The sequence below is a fragment of the Marmota flaviventris genome, chromosome 10 (assembly GCF_047511675.1).
Source record: "Marmota flaviventris isolate mMarFla1 chromosome 10, mMarFla1.hap1, whole genome shotgun sequence".
Classification (NCBI taxonomy): domain Eukaryota; kingdom Metazoa; phylum Chordata; class Mammalia; order Rodentia; family Sciuridae; genus Marmota; species Marmota flaviventris.
The window spans coordinates 95,334,708-95,344,791 of NC_092507.1; positions in this window are offsets into that span (position 1 = coordinate 95,334,708).

Consider the following 10,084-nt stretch of genomic DNA (forward strand, 5'->3'; position numbering starts at 1 on the left):
ACAAAAATAAAGATGTTGTGTCCACTGAAAACTGAAAAATAAATATTAAAATATTTTCTCTCTCTCTCTCTCTCCCCCCCCCCTTCTCTTTCTCTCTCTTTATAAATCAATCAATCAATCAATCAATCAATCTTCCAGTCTCTGGCAATCTCCACTCTACTCCTAGAGTACTTTTGGACTGTTTCTTTTTCTCTTAGTAAGAGAGGTCCACCGTTGACTGATTATCAGGAAGCAGAGACCTCTTCTAGCGTTTTTAAAAAATATTTATTTTTTAGTTGTAGTTGGACACAATATCTTTATTTTATTTTTATATGGTGCTGAGAATTGAATTCAGGGTCTTACACCTGATAGGCGAGGTGGTGTCCATATTTGCAGGCCTTGCTGCACATACATTATTGAGTATATTGTAAGGACAGGTAACAGAAAATAGGGGGAAAAAGAGGTGGAGACAAAAACTAAACATATGGACCTTCTATCCATAGGCTTAAGCAGCACTGCCGCAGATCTGCCTGATTATTTCACATCAAGAAATTGACCTTCCACCTGGTGCTGTAGCACATGCCTGTAATCCCACCAGCCTGAAAGGCTGAGGCAGGAGGATTGCAAGTTCAAATCCAGCCTCAGCAAAAGCAAGGGGCTAAGGAACTCAGTGATACCCTGTCTCTAAATAAAATACCAAAAAAAGAAAAAAAAGATTGGAGATGAGACTTGGTGATTGAGTGCACCTGAGTTAAATCCTGTGTACAAAAAAAAAAAAAAAAAAAAAAAAAAAGGAAAAGAAAAGAAAAAGAAAACCACAAAACAACAACAACAACAACAAAAAAAAAAAAAAAAAAAAAAAAAAAAAAAAAAAAAAAAAACCCAGAAATTGACCTTCCTAAAATCCCAAATACTCAGGAAGCTGAGGCATGAGGAACACAAGTTTGAGGGCAACCTGGACAGCTTAGCAAGACCCTGTCTCAAAATCAAGTTTTTAAAAAGGGCTGGGGATACAGCTCAGAGGTAGAATGTTCCTGGGTTCCAGTCCCCATACTGGGGAGTGATAAAAAAGAAATTGATTTTTGGAGCCATTTCCACTTTACATATCCACCAGCAGTTTTGCAGTTTCCCTGCCATCAAAGGAGGCCAGGCACATCACAGCACCACTGTGTAGCTTCGAGTCCTCAGTGCCCATCCATGGTGAGGATTCTGCTGAGGGTCCTGTAGGCACCTTCTGTTCCCCTCCTATGCCAAAAAAAAAAAAAAAGACTGGCATTGAACTTCACATGTTTTACCATGACCTTGGATTGAAATCTAAATTTTGTAGAACCCTGAGTCCCCAGAACCCAGTCAACCTGAAGCACATTTGCTTGCACTCATGTTTCTGTCAAGAAAGCATTTCTTAGTGCAGCCTCTCTTTTTTTTTTGGCTGGAGGATTATTTAATTGATTTTAAGATTTTCACATGCAAATAACTTCTGCAAAATATTAATTAAAACTAGTTACATGTAGTCTTTACAATCCTGTATTCCAATAGAAATAAAGTATATAAAATAGAGACAAAAATACTGCTTAAATCTATTAGATTATTTTTTTTTAATTTTCTTTTTTTATTGGTTGTTCAAAACATTACAAAGCTCTTGACATATCATATTTCACACATTAGATTCAAGTGGGTTATGAACTCCCATTTTTACCCAAAATACAGATTGCAGAATCACATCTGTTACACATCCACATTTTTACATAATGCCATATTAGTAACTGTTGTATTCTGCTACCTTTCCTATCCCCAACTATCCCCCTCCCCTCCCCTCCCATCTTCCCTCTCTACCCCATCTACTGTAATTCATTTCTCTCCTTGTTTTTTTTTTTTTTCCCATTCCCCTCACAACCTCTTATATGTAATTTTGTATAACAATGAGGGTCTCCTTCCATTTCCATGCAATTTCCCTTTTCTAGTGCAAACAACTTGGCAATGCCTCAGAGTTAAAGTTATACTATGATGGAGTGTTGAGAGCCACAGTCGAAGGGGCCCCATCAAACTTCCAGTGCCAGTACCAGCTGCCAGCTGATGATTGGCTCTCAGTGGCCCCAGCAGAAGGGGCCCCAGCAAACTTCCAGCTGCCAGCTGATTGGCTCCTCTGCATTGATGCTCATTGGGTTGTTTCCCCGCCCTTTCAGACCAGGGAGCTGCTCATTGGGGGACTTTTTTTTGCTCCCCCCACGCGACCCAACCAATGGGCCTCAAGAGCAGGAGGTGTGGGGGAGGTTGAGAGGCTTGTGGGAAGCTGGTGGCAGCAGTTGGGCTCTGAGGGTTTTCCTGAAGAGCTGTGTGGTGTGGCCTGTGTGTTCTAAAAATAAAGTTTGTTTCTTTTGACAAGTGGCTCCTGAATTGTGCCCAGCCAGACTGCGGCAATGGAGGAACTTTCCAAAAGTGTCAAATAAAAATTAATCACTGTATAAGCCTAAGCCTACATGTCTATAGTTTACTAAATCATATTAGTTAGTAGAGTGACTGACTGAACTCATCAAAAATTAAGTATTGAAAAAAAATTGTTTTTAACACCTGTGTACTTTACTTGAATATAATAACACATAAATAATTAGCTTAGCCTTATAAAAATCTGGGGCTTGGTCAAAATATTTACTCATTTTTTAAAAAAATAATGGTAGAATACACATAACGTTCACCATCACAACCGTTTTTAAGTGTACAGTTCAGTGGGTTAATTACAATCATGCAGTTGTGTGTCCAATATTCAGAACTTTTTATCTTACAAAACCAAAACTCCATTTCCATAATCATCTCCCCATTCCACTATTCATTCCATGACAACCACCAATCTAATTTTCTGTCTCTATGATTCTGACTACTCTGGGACAGATTAACTAAGTAGAATTATACAGTATTTGTCCTTAGTTCACATAGCATCATATCCTTAAATTTCATAAATGTTGAATCAGAATTCCCTTCCTTTTTAAGAATGAATACTATTCTACTCTTTGTGTGTATGCCAAATTTTGTTTATTCATTCAACCTTTGATGGGCACTTAAAATGCCTACACCTTTTGGCTACTGCCAATAATGCTATGAGCATTGTTGTCCAAATACCTGTTTGGCTTTTGTTATCAATTCTTTTGGGTACTTAAACCCCAAAGTGGAATTGTTTATTAAGGTTTTTCAGCAACTGCCATACTGTTTTCCATAGTTGCTGTACTATTTTATATTACCCCACCAACAACACAAGAAGGTTCCTATTTTTCCATTCTGTTGTCAACACTTGTTATTATCATTATTTTTTAATAGTAGCCAATCCTAATGGGTGTGAAGTGGTTCCTATTGTAGTTTGATTTTCATTTCCCTCATGATAAGTGATGCTGTACATCTTGGCTTATTGGTCATTTGTGCAACTTCTTTGGAGAAGTCCTTTGCCCATTTTTAATCAAGTTTTATTGTTGTTGAGTTGAAGGAGTTCTTTATTCACTTTGTATTTAAAAAAAATATACATTTATTTTTTAGTTCTAGTTGGACACATATGTTTATTTTACTAATTTATTTTTATGTGGTGCAGGGCCTCACACATGCTAGGCAAGCACTCTACCACTGAGTCACAACCCAAGCCCATTACTTTGGGTATTTTTAAAAATATATTTTTAGTTGTAGTTGGACATAATACCCTTATTTTATTTATTTTTCTATGTGGTGCTGGAAATTGAACCCAGTACCTCACACATGCTAGGCAAGTGCCCTACCACTGAGCCACAAATCCAACCCAACTCTGGATATTAAACCCTTATGGAATATGTGATTTGTAAATATTTTCTTCCCTCCTATAAGTTGCTATTTCACTATCATCTAAACATGTTTTAATATAAATAAAACTCTTGGGTTTTTTAGAAACTTTAATATCCTCATCACTCTTAAAGGTCTTAAAATATTATACTTTTCTAGCTTGTACTTTTTCCCCACCCAGTTCTAGGTACAATGTTACTGCAGTCTTTTTGAGCTGTGTGATAATTTTAGACTTAGACCCCTGGGTAAGAAATCCAAACTTTTTCTCTGTTATGTAATGAGGAAGCCACATAAGATAGTAAAAAGTCTCGGACCAGTAGGGAGAAATCCCAAAGTTTAGACCTGCTCTATCACTTATTACTATGTAATCCTTGGGTAAGTCCTTTAACTTTTTTGACCTTAAGTTACCTATTTACAAAGCAGAATACTAATGACTGGCCTCCTGTGGACCATTCACCTTTCCCATGTGGTTCAGCACTCATGTTCTCTGGTATTTAATCCAGTGAATTGAAAACATATCCACATAAAACCCTAACTATACATGTTTATAGCATCTTTATTCATAACTTCCCAAACTTGGAAGCAATCAAGATGTTCTGATGAAAACAAATGAATTGAATTCTAGATAACAGAATATTATTAAGCCATGAAAAAAAAAGTTAGGAAGCCATGAAAAGACATGGAGGAAGCTTAGATGCATATTACTAAGTGAAAGACACCAATGTGAAAGGGCTCCATACTGTTCGATTCTAACTACATAATATTCTGGAAAAAAAAAAGCAAAATTATGGAGAAAGTAAAAAGATTAGTGGTTGGGGAGACAGGGAAAATAGGAAACCTACAGAGGATTTTTAAGGTGGTGAAATTATTCACTATTATAATACAATGGTGGATACATGTCATTATACATTTGTCAAGACTCATACAATACCTAACACCAAGATTGATCCTTAATGGAAACTATGCAATTTAGGGAACAATGAGGTGTCAGTGTGGATTGCTGAATGTAACAAGTATGCCACTGTAACAAACGCAGGATGACCATGGTGGGGAAGGCTCTTTGAGTAGGAGCACAGGAGGTATATGGAAACTATGTACTTGCTTTTAAAATAAAGTTGATTTTAAAAAATGGGGAGAAGTAACACCCTCAGAGAATTTAGTAAAGGAAATAAAGAAATGGGAGGTAAAAGTAGAGAACATGGTTCATGAAACCAAAATACTCAAGGTTCAAGAAATAGGTAATGATAGAGTTCTGAGCAGAGCACAAAGGTATAAATGAGAAAATATTGATTAGTTATGTCAACTGGAGATGAGTGATGATATTAGGAAAAAAAATTGAGTCAAATGGTACAGCAGGACTTAGAGTAAGAGTTAAAAGGGAGAAAAGGAATGCTTAAGAGATAGGAATTATAGATTATTTTTTCATGAAATTTAGATCAGAATTGCATAGCAAAACAAGGAGAAGGAAATAAGATGTGGATTGGGTCAAAGATATAGGGATGGCAGGGAATAGTAGGAATACTATTTTTCTGAAATGAGAGTTAATAGGCAGATGATGATGAGGATTGAGTCCATAAGTAGAGGGGTGAGAGAAGCGCCTTGTATCTCTGGGGCCTTTGATATAAACTATTTCATGTCCATATTGGACATCCTCAGGCCTCTCAGTTCTACCTATGTATTTCATCCCCACAATCCACAGGAGAAGATGAAAATCGAAGTCCTGGTCAACTATTCTCTTTCAGTTCCCAATCTGCTCTGTATTTTCTCACTCTTTGTTTTGGATTTTTAAAAAATTTCCCTGGCCTGGTTGCCATCTGTATGCAATTTGGATCCCATAATTGATTGCTTATATTTCTTTCAACACTCTTAATCCCTTGCCTTTTGACCCTTCCATCTAACTATCAACTTCTAAACCTGAATCAAACCTACCATCCATTTTCTCCTACACCTAACCTCACTCTGATTCATTCTTTTGTTGCAAATTTCTTTCCCCTCATTCTGTCACACCACCTGAAACCTTTGTTCCAGGATTCAACAAAACCTCACATTCTCAGTCTTTTCACTAACCCTCCACTTACTGCCTAACTGAAACCTGGCTACCTCAAGAGGATACCACTGGAATTATGCCCCTGCTGGTAGGAGGTTAATTCTCCACCTCCATCTTCCACAGGTCCAGAGGCAGCACTAGCCCTTTGTAGCACCCTGTCACTTGCAGGTTGTCACCCTTCTGCTTTCAAACTTAAGACTCAAAATGTGAAGGTACAATATGTCTGGTTATGTCATGCTCTTCTCCTAGTTGATACTACAGTTGAAATATCTGTTTTGCAATCTCTCTCTTCACCCCAACATCTGCAATCATACTAGCTACCTTAACACTAGACAAATAACCTAACACCCTAGGCTCAGCCTTCTTTGCCCTACCCAAGCCTTCATGCCATTTCAGCAACACCCACGCCCTTGACCTTGCCCACTCTACACTGCTTTACTGAAGGAAACTCAGGCTTTAATATCCCACTCTTGAATCCCTACCCCTCCTCCAGCTTAATCAAGCATCATAGCATTACTGCTTAAATACACACCTTCTTTGAAATCACTGAGGCCTCATCTTCCAAACATTCTATACTTTCCAGATTTATCTTCCTGGCCTGGTTTCCTTCCTTATGCAATTTGGATCCCATAATTGATTGCTTAAATTTCTTTCAACACTCTTAATCCCTTGCCTTTTGACCTTTCCATCTAGCTATCAACTTCTAAACCTGAATCAATCCTACCATCCATTTTCTCCTACACCTAACCTATGAGCATTGCTGAAGGAAACTGTACAAATGTGCATGCTACTCTTACTAAAATTCATATTTTAAAATTTCAGTGGGGCTTTTTGGACTTGCCTTTGTTCTCCTTCCCATTCCATCACTTGTAGAAGCTTTTCTGATATTTTATCATACCTTCAACTACCTTTCTTGATTGCTGAGAAAGCTAAGGTGGTCTGTCAAATGAGAATTCCCTTCAATTTCAGCCTAACGCCAACCTATCACTTTGTTTAAGTCACTCTTCTGTTTTTGACTCCCTAAATACAGTATGCACACAAGCCTAGATTCTTTGAAATAACCACTTCCTCTCCCTATCTTTCTGTGGCCTCAGTAAAATACCACTATCCTCACTGTGCCCTCAACACACCATGTTGTTCATGCTATGTATGCTCTTCCTTCCACCACTCTATTTCTTCCTCCAGTCAGACTTAAAAAAAATCTTTGCTAAAGAAACCTCTTCTATGTCTCCTAACTCCCCTCCACAAAAAAGGGGAAAAAAGTAGTTAAATACTTCTTACTTTCCTCCTCCTCCTCCTCCTCCTCCTCCTTCTACTTCTTCTTCTTCTTCTTCTTCTTCTTCTTCTTCTTCTTCTTCTTCTTCTTCTTCTTCTTCTTCTTCTTCTTCTTCTTCATATTTATATTACTGCAATTTTTACACGGCATGGTAATTATCAATAAAGGTAATTTGAAGAACAAATTTGGTGTTAAGGGACTGGTAGGAACAAGAATTATAACAACTGAGTGAGAAGTCAAAGTAGGATGGTAAGGAAGGTTCTTCATTCATTAAACAAATAACCAACATATTAACAATATATTTAGTATGTACACCAAGGATTGGAGAAAAACAAGTGGGTAGGCTGTAGGTTGGAACAGGTGTGGCAATCAAACTGATGAGACATTAAATTACATCTAGATCTTGAAGAAAGGTTGGAATATGAATTAACTAAAATATGCTTGAAGGAGAGGTAGGGAAAGGATAGGTTACCAAGGAAACAAACACGTACATATTTGGCTAATATAAGCTGACTGGTCCTGGCTAAGAAAGAAAGGTTTAGGAACACTGGTATTAGGAGACAAAACTGAAAGCTCAATCATAGACACTTGCAATTAGAAAAGATTTAAGAATCACCCAAGTGACCCATCTTCCTAATGAAGAATGATATATCTTTCTTTCTTTCTATCTATCTATTTATCTATCTATCTATCTATCTATTAATCTATCTCAATTTTAAGATAGGGTCTTACTAAGTTGCTGAGAGTCTGATTTGCTGAGGCTGGCTTCAAACATGCAATCCTCCCACCTCAAACAAGGTGCTGGGATTACAGGCATGGTGCCTAGCTAAGAATGACATCCCTGACAAATGGACAAGGCCATTCAATTGGTAATAGCACTGAGGTAGCCTATTCATTATTGTACTCTTCTAAATGTTGAAAATTATTTGTTCTAATATTAACTGTATAGAAACATGCCTCCTTTAACATCTCCCTACCAGTCCTGATTCTGACTTCTGATGTACCCAGCATAACTCTATGTTCTCTTTTTGGGACAGTTTTTCAAATATCTTAGTTATGTGAGGCCTTGAACAAATTATTTTCTGAGGATCAACTTTCTCATCTCTAAAACAGAGGTATACAGAAGCTAATTGTCTCCTGATAGTTGCTGTCCCCTCCATTTATTATAATTAGATTTTTTTCTAGGTATATGGAACCCAGCAATGATTACATTTTTTATCCTTCCAGACAATTGAATATGACATTCTGCTTATGTTCTGGTCAATGGACTGTGAGCAAAAGGGACCTCCTCATTCCCTTTCCTCATTCCCAAAGGTTGGGGCTAGAATTTGGATGTAGGGTGAGCCAAATTAATCCCTGTGGATGAGCACAATACCCTGAAAACATGATGAAAAGAGACCAGGCCCCTACAATTTGACAAGACAGAACTACCATTCCAGTTTGGACTTTATATAAGAGAGAAATAAACTTCTATTTAGTTTAAGCTTCTTGTTACTTTTTAAAAATAAATGTGTTGTGAAACAAGAACATATAGTCCAAATTTGTTTGTCTCCTCTAATCTGTGGTCACCTGAAATTTTGGTTCAGGACCTAAGCTCACTTTTTAATACTCAAACTTTTTTTTTGAAATATTTATTTTTTTAGTTGTAGATGGACACAGTATCTTTATTTATTTTATGTGGTCCTAAGGATTGAACCCAGGGCCTCACATGTGCTAGGCGAGAGCTCTACCACTGAGCCACAACCCCAGCCCTTAATACTCAAACTATAAGGAAGAAAAGAAGTACCGTACAATTGCACCATGGCATGGCACATGTAATTTAGGGAACATAACACTTAGAGTCATAGTGGGGAAATAGAGCACAGGGTCTCCACCACCACTCCACTCAGAGAGCAAAAGCCCCCAGTCAGCATGAAATGGGAGACACCAATTTCAATTTCTTCAGTTACTTTGTCCTTAGTTTCCTGGTAAATATTAAAACATGCACATCTTGCTACACAGGAATAATTCTAGAATTTAAAGATATGTATTGTCATACAACATTATCCTTAAAAAATAATCCAACAACTTCATTGTAAATTTATGTATAATACTGACAGAGATATGCATATACTACTGCATTTATTGTTTTGGTTTTGTGGGTGTTTCTCATTATTTTCAAGGGTAACTTTGACAATTCATGATTCTTGTATGTTGTGTATGTGTGGGGGGGTGTACTGGGGATAAAACCCAGGCCTTCATGCTTATGAGAAAAGCATTCTACTACTGAGTTACAACCCAACAATTCATGATTTTTTTTTCTTCACTCTATAACCTTTCACAATTACAACTCAACTATAAGGAAGAAATACAGGAAGTAAACAACTAAAAAATACTGCAGATGATATCACATCCTGAAAACTTCATGTATAGGATTGGTTTTAGGGGTCACCTAAATCAAGAAGAGTCTGTATCAGTCAGGATAGGGTCCATTATGCTTCAGTTTATATGCAACCCCCAAAATCTAATGGTTCAAAAAACATCCAAGGGTTTGTTTCTGTTCATGTTAATGTCTAGTGGAGGTCACCTGAGGTTCTGAACCATACCATATTCATTTAGTGTCCAGGTTGACCACACATGGACAGCTGTTTGTAGTAAAGGAAAAGAGACACAGCAAACTGCATCATTTCTCTTAAACCTTCTGCCAGGAAATGGCAGATATCACTTTTGCTCACATCTCATTGGTAAGAGAAAGTCATATGATCACTTCTGAGTTCCACAGGTATTTAATCTACTGCAGAGAGAGGGGAACAGAACTTAGCAAACTTACAAAGATTCTGGAATGGGGTGGTAGCTCAGTGATAGAGCACTCGACTCACATTTGTGAGTCACTGGGTTCAATCCTTGGCACCACATAAAAATAAATACATACAAAAATATTGTGTCCATTTACAACTAAAAAAGTATTAAAAAAAAAAAAAAAAAAAAAAAACTTCCAGAGATTCTCT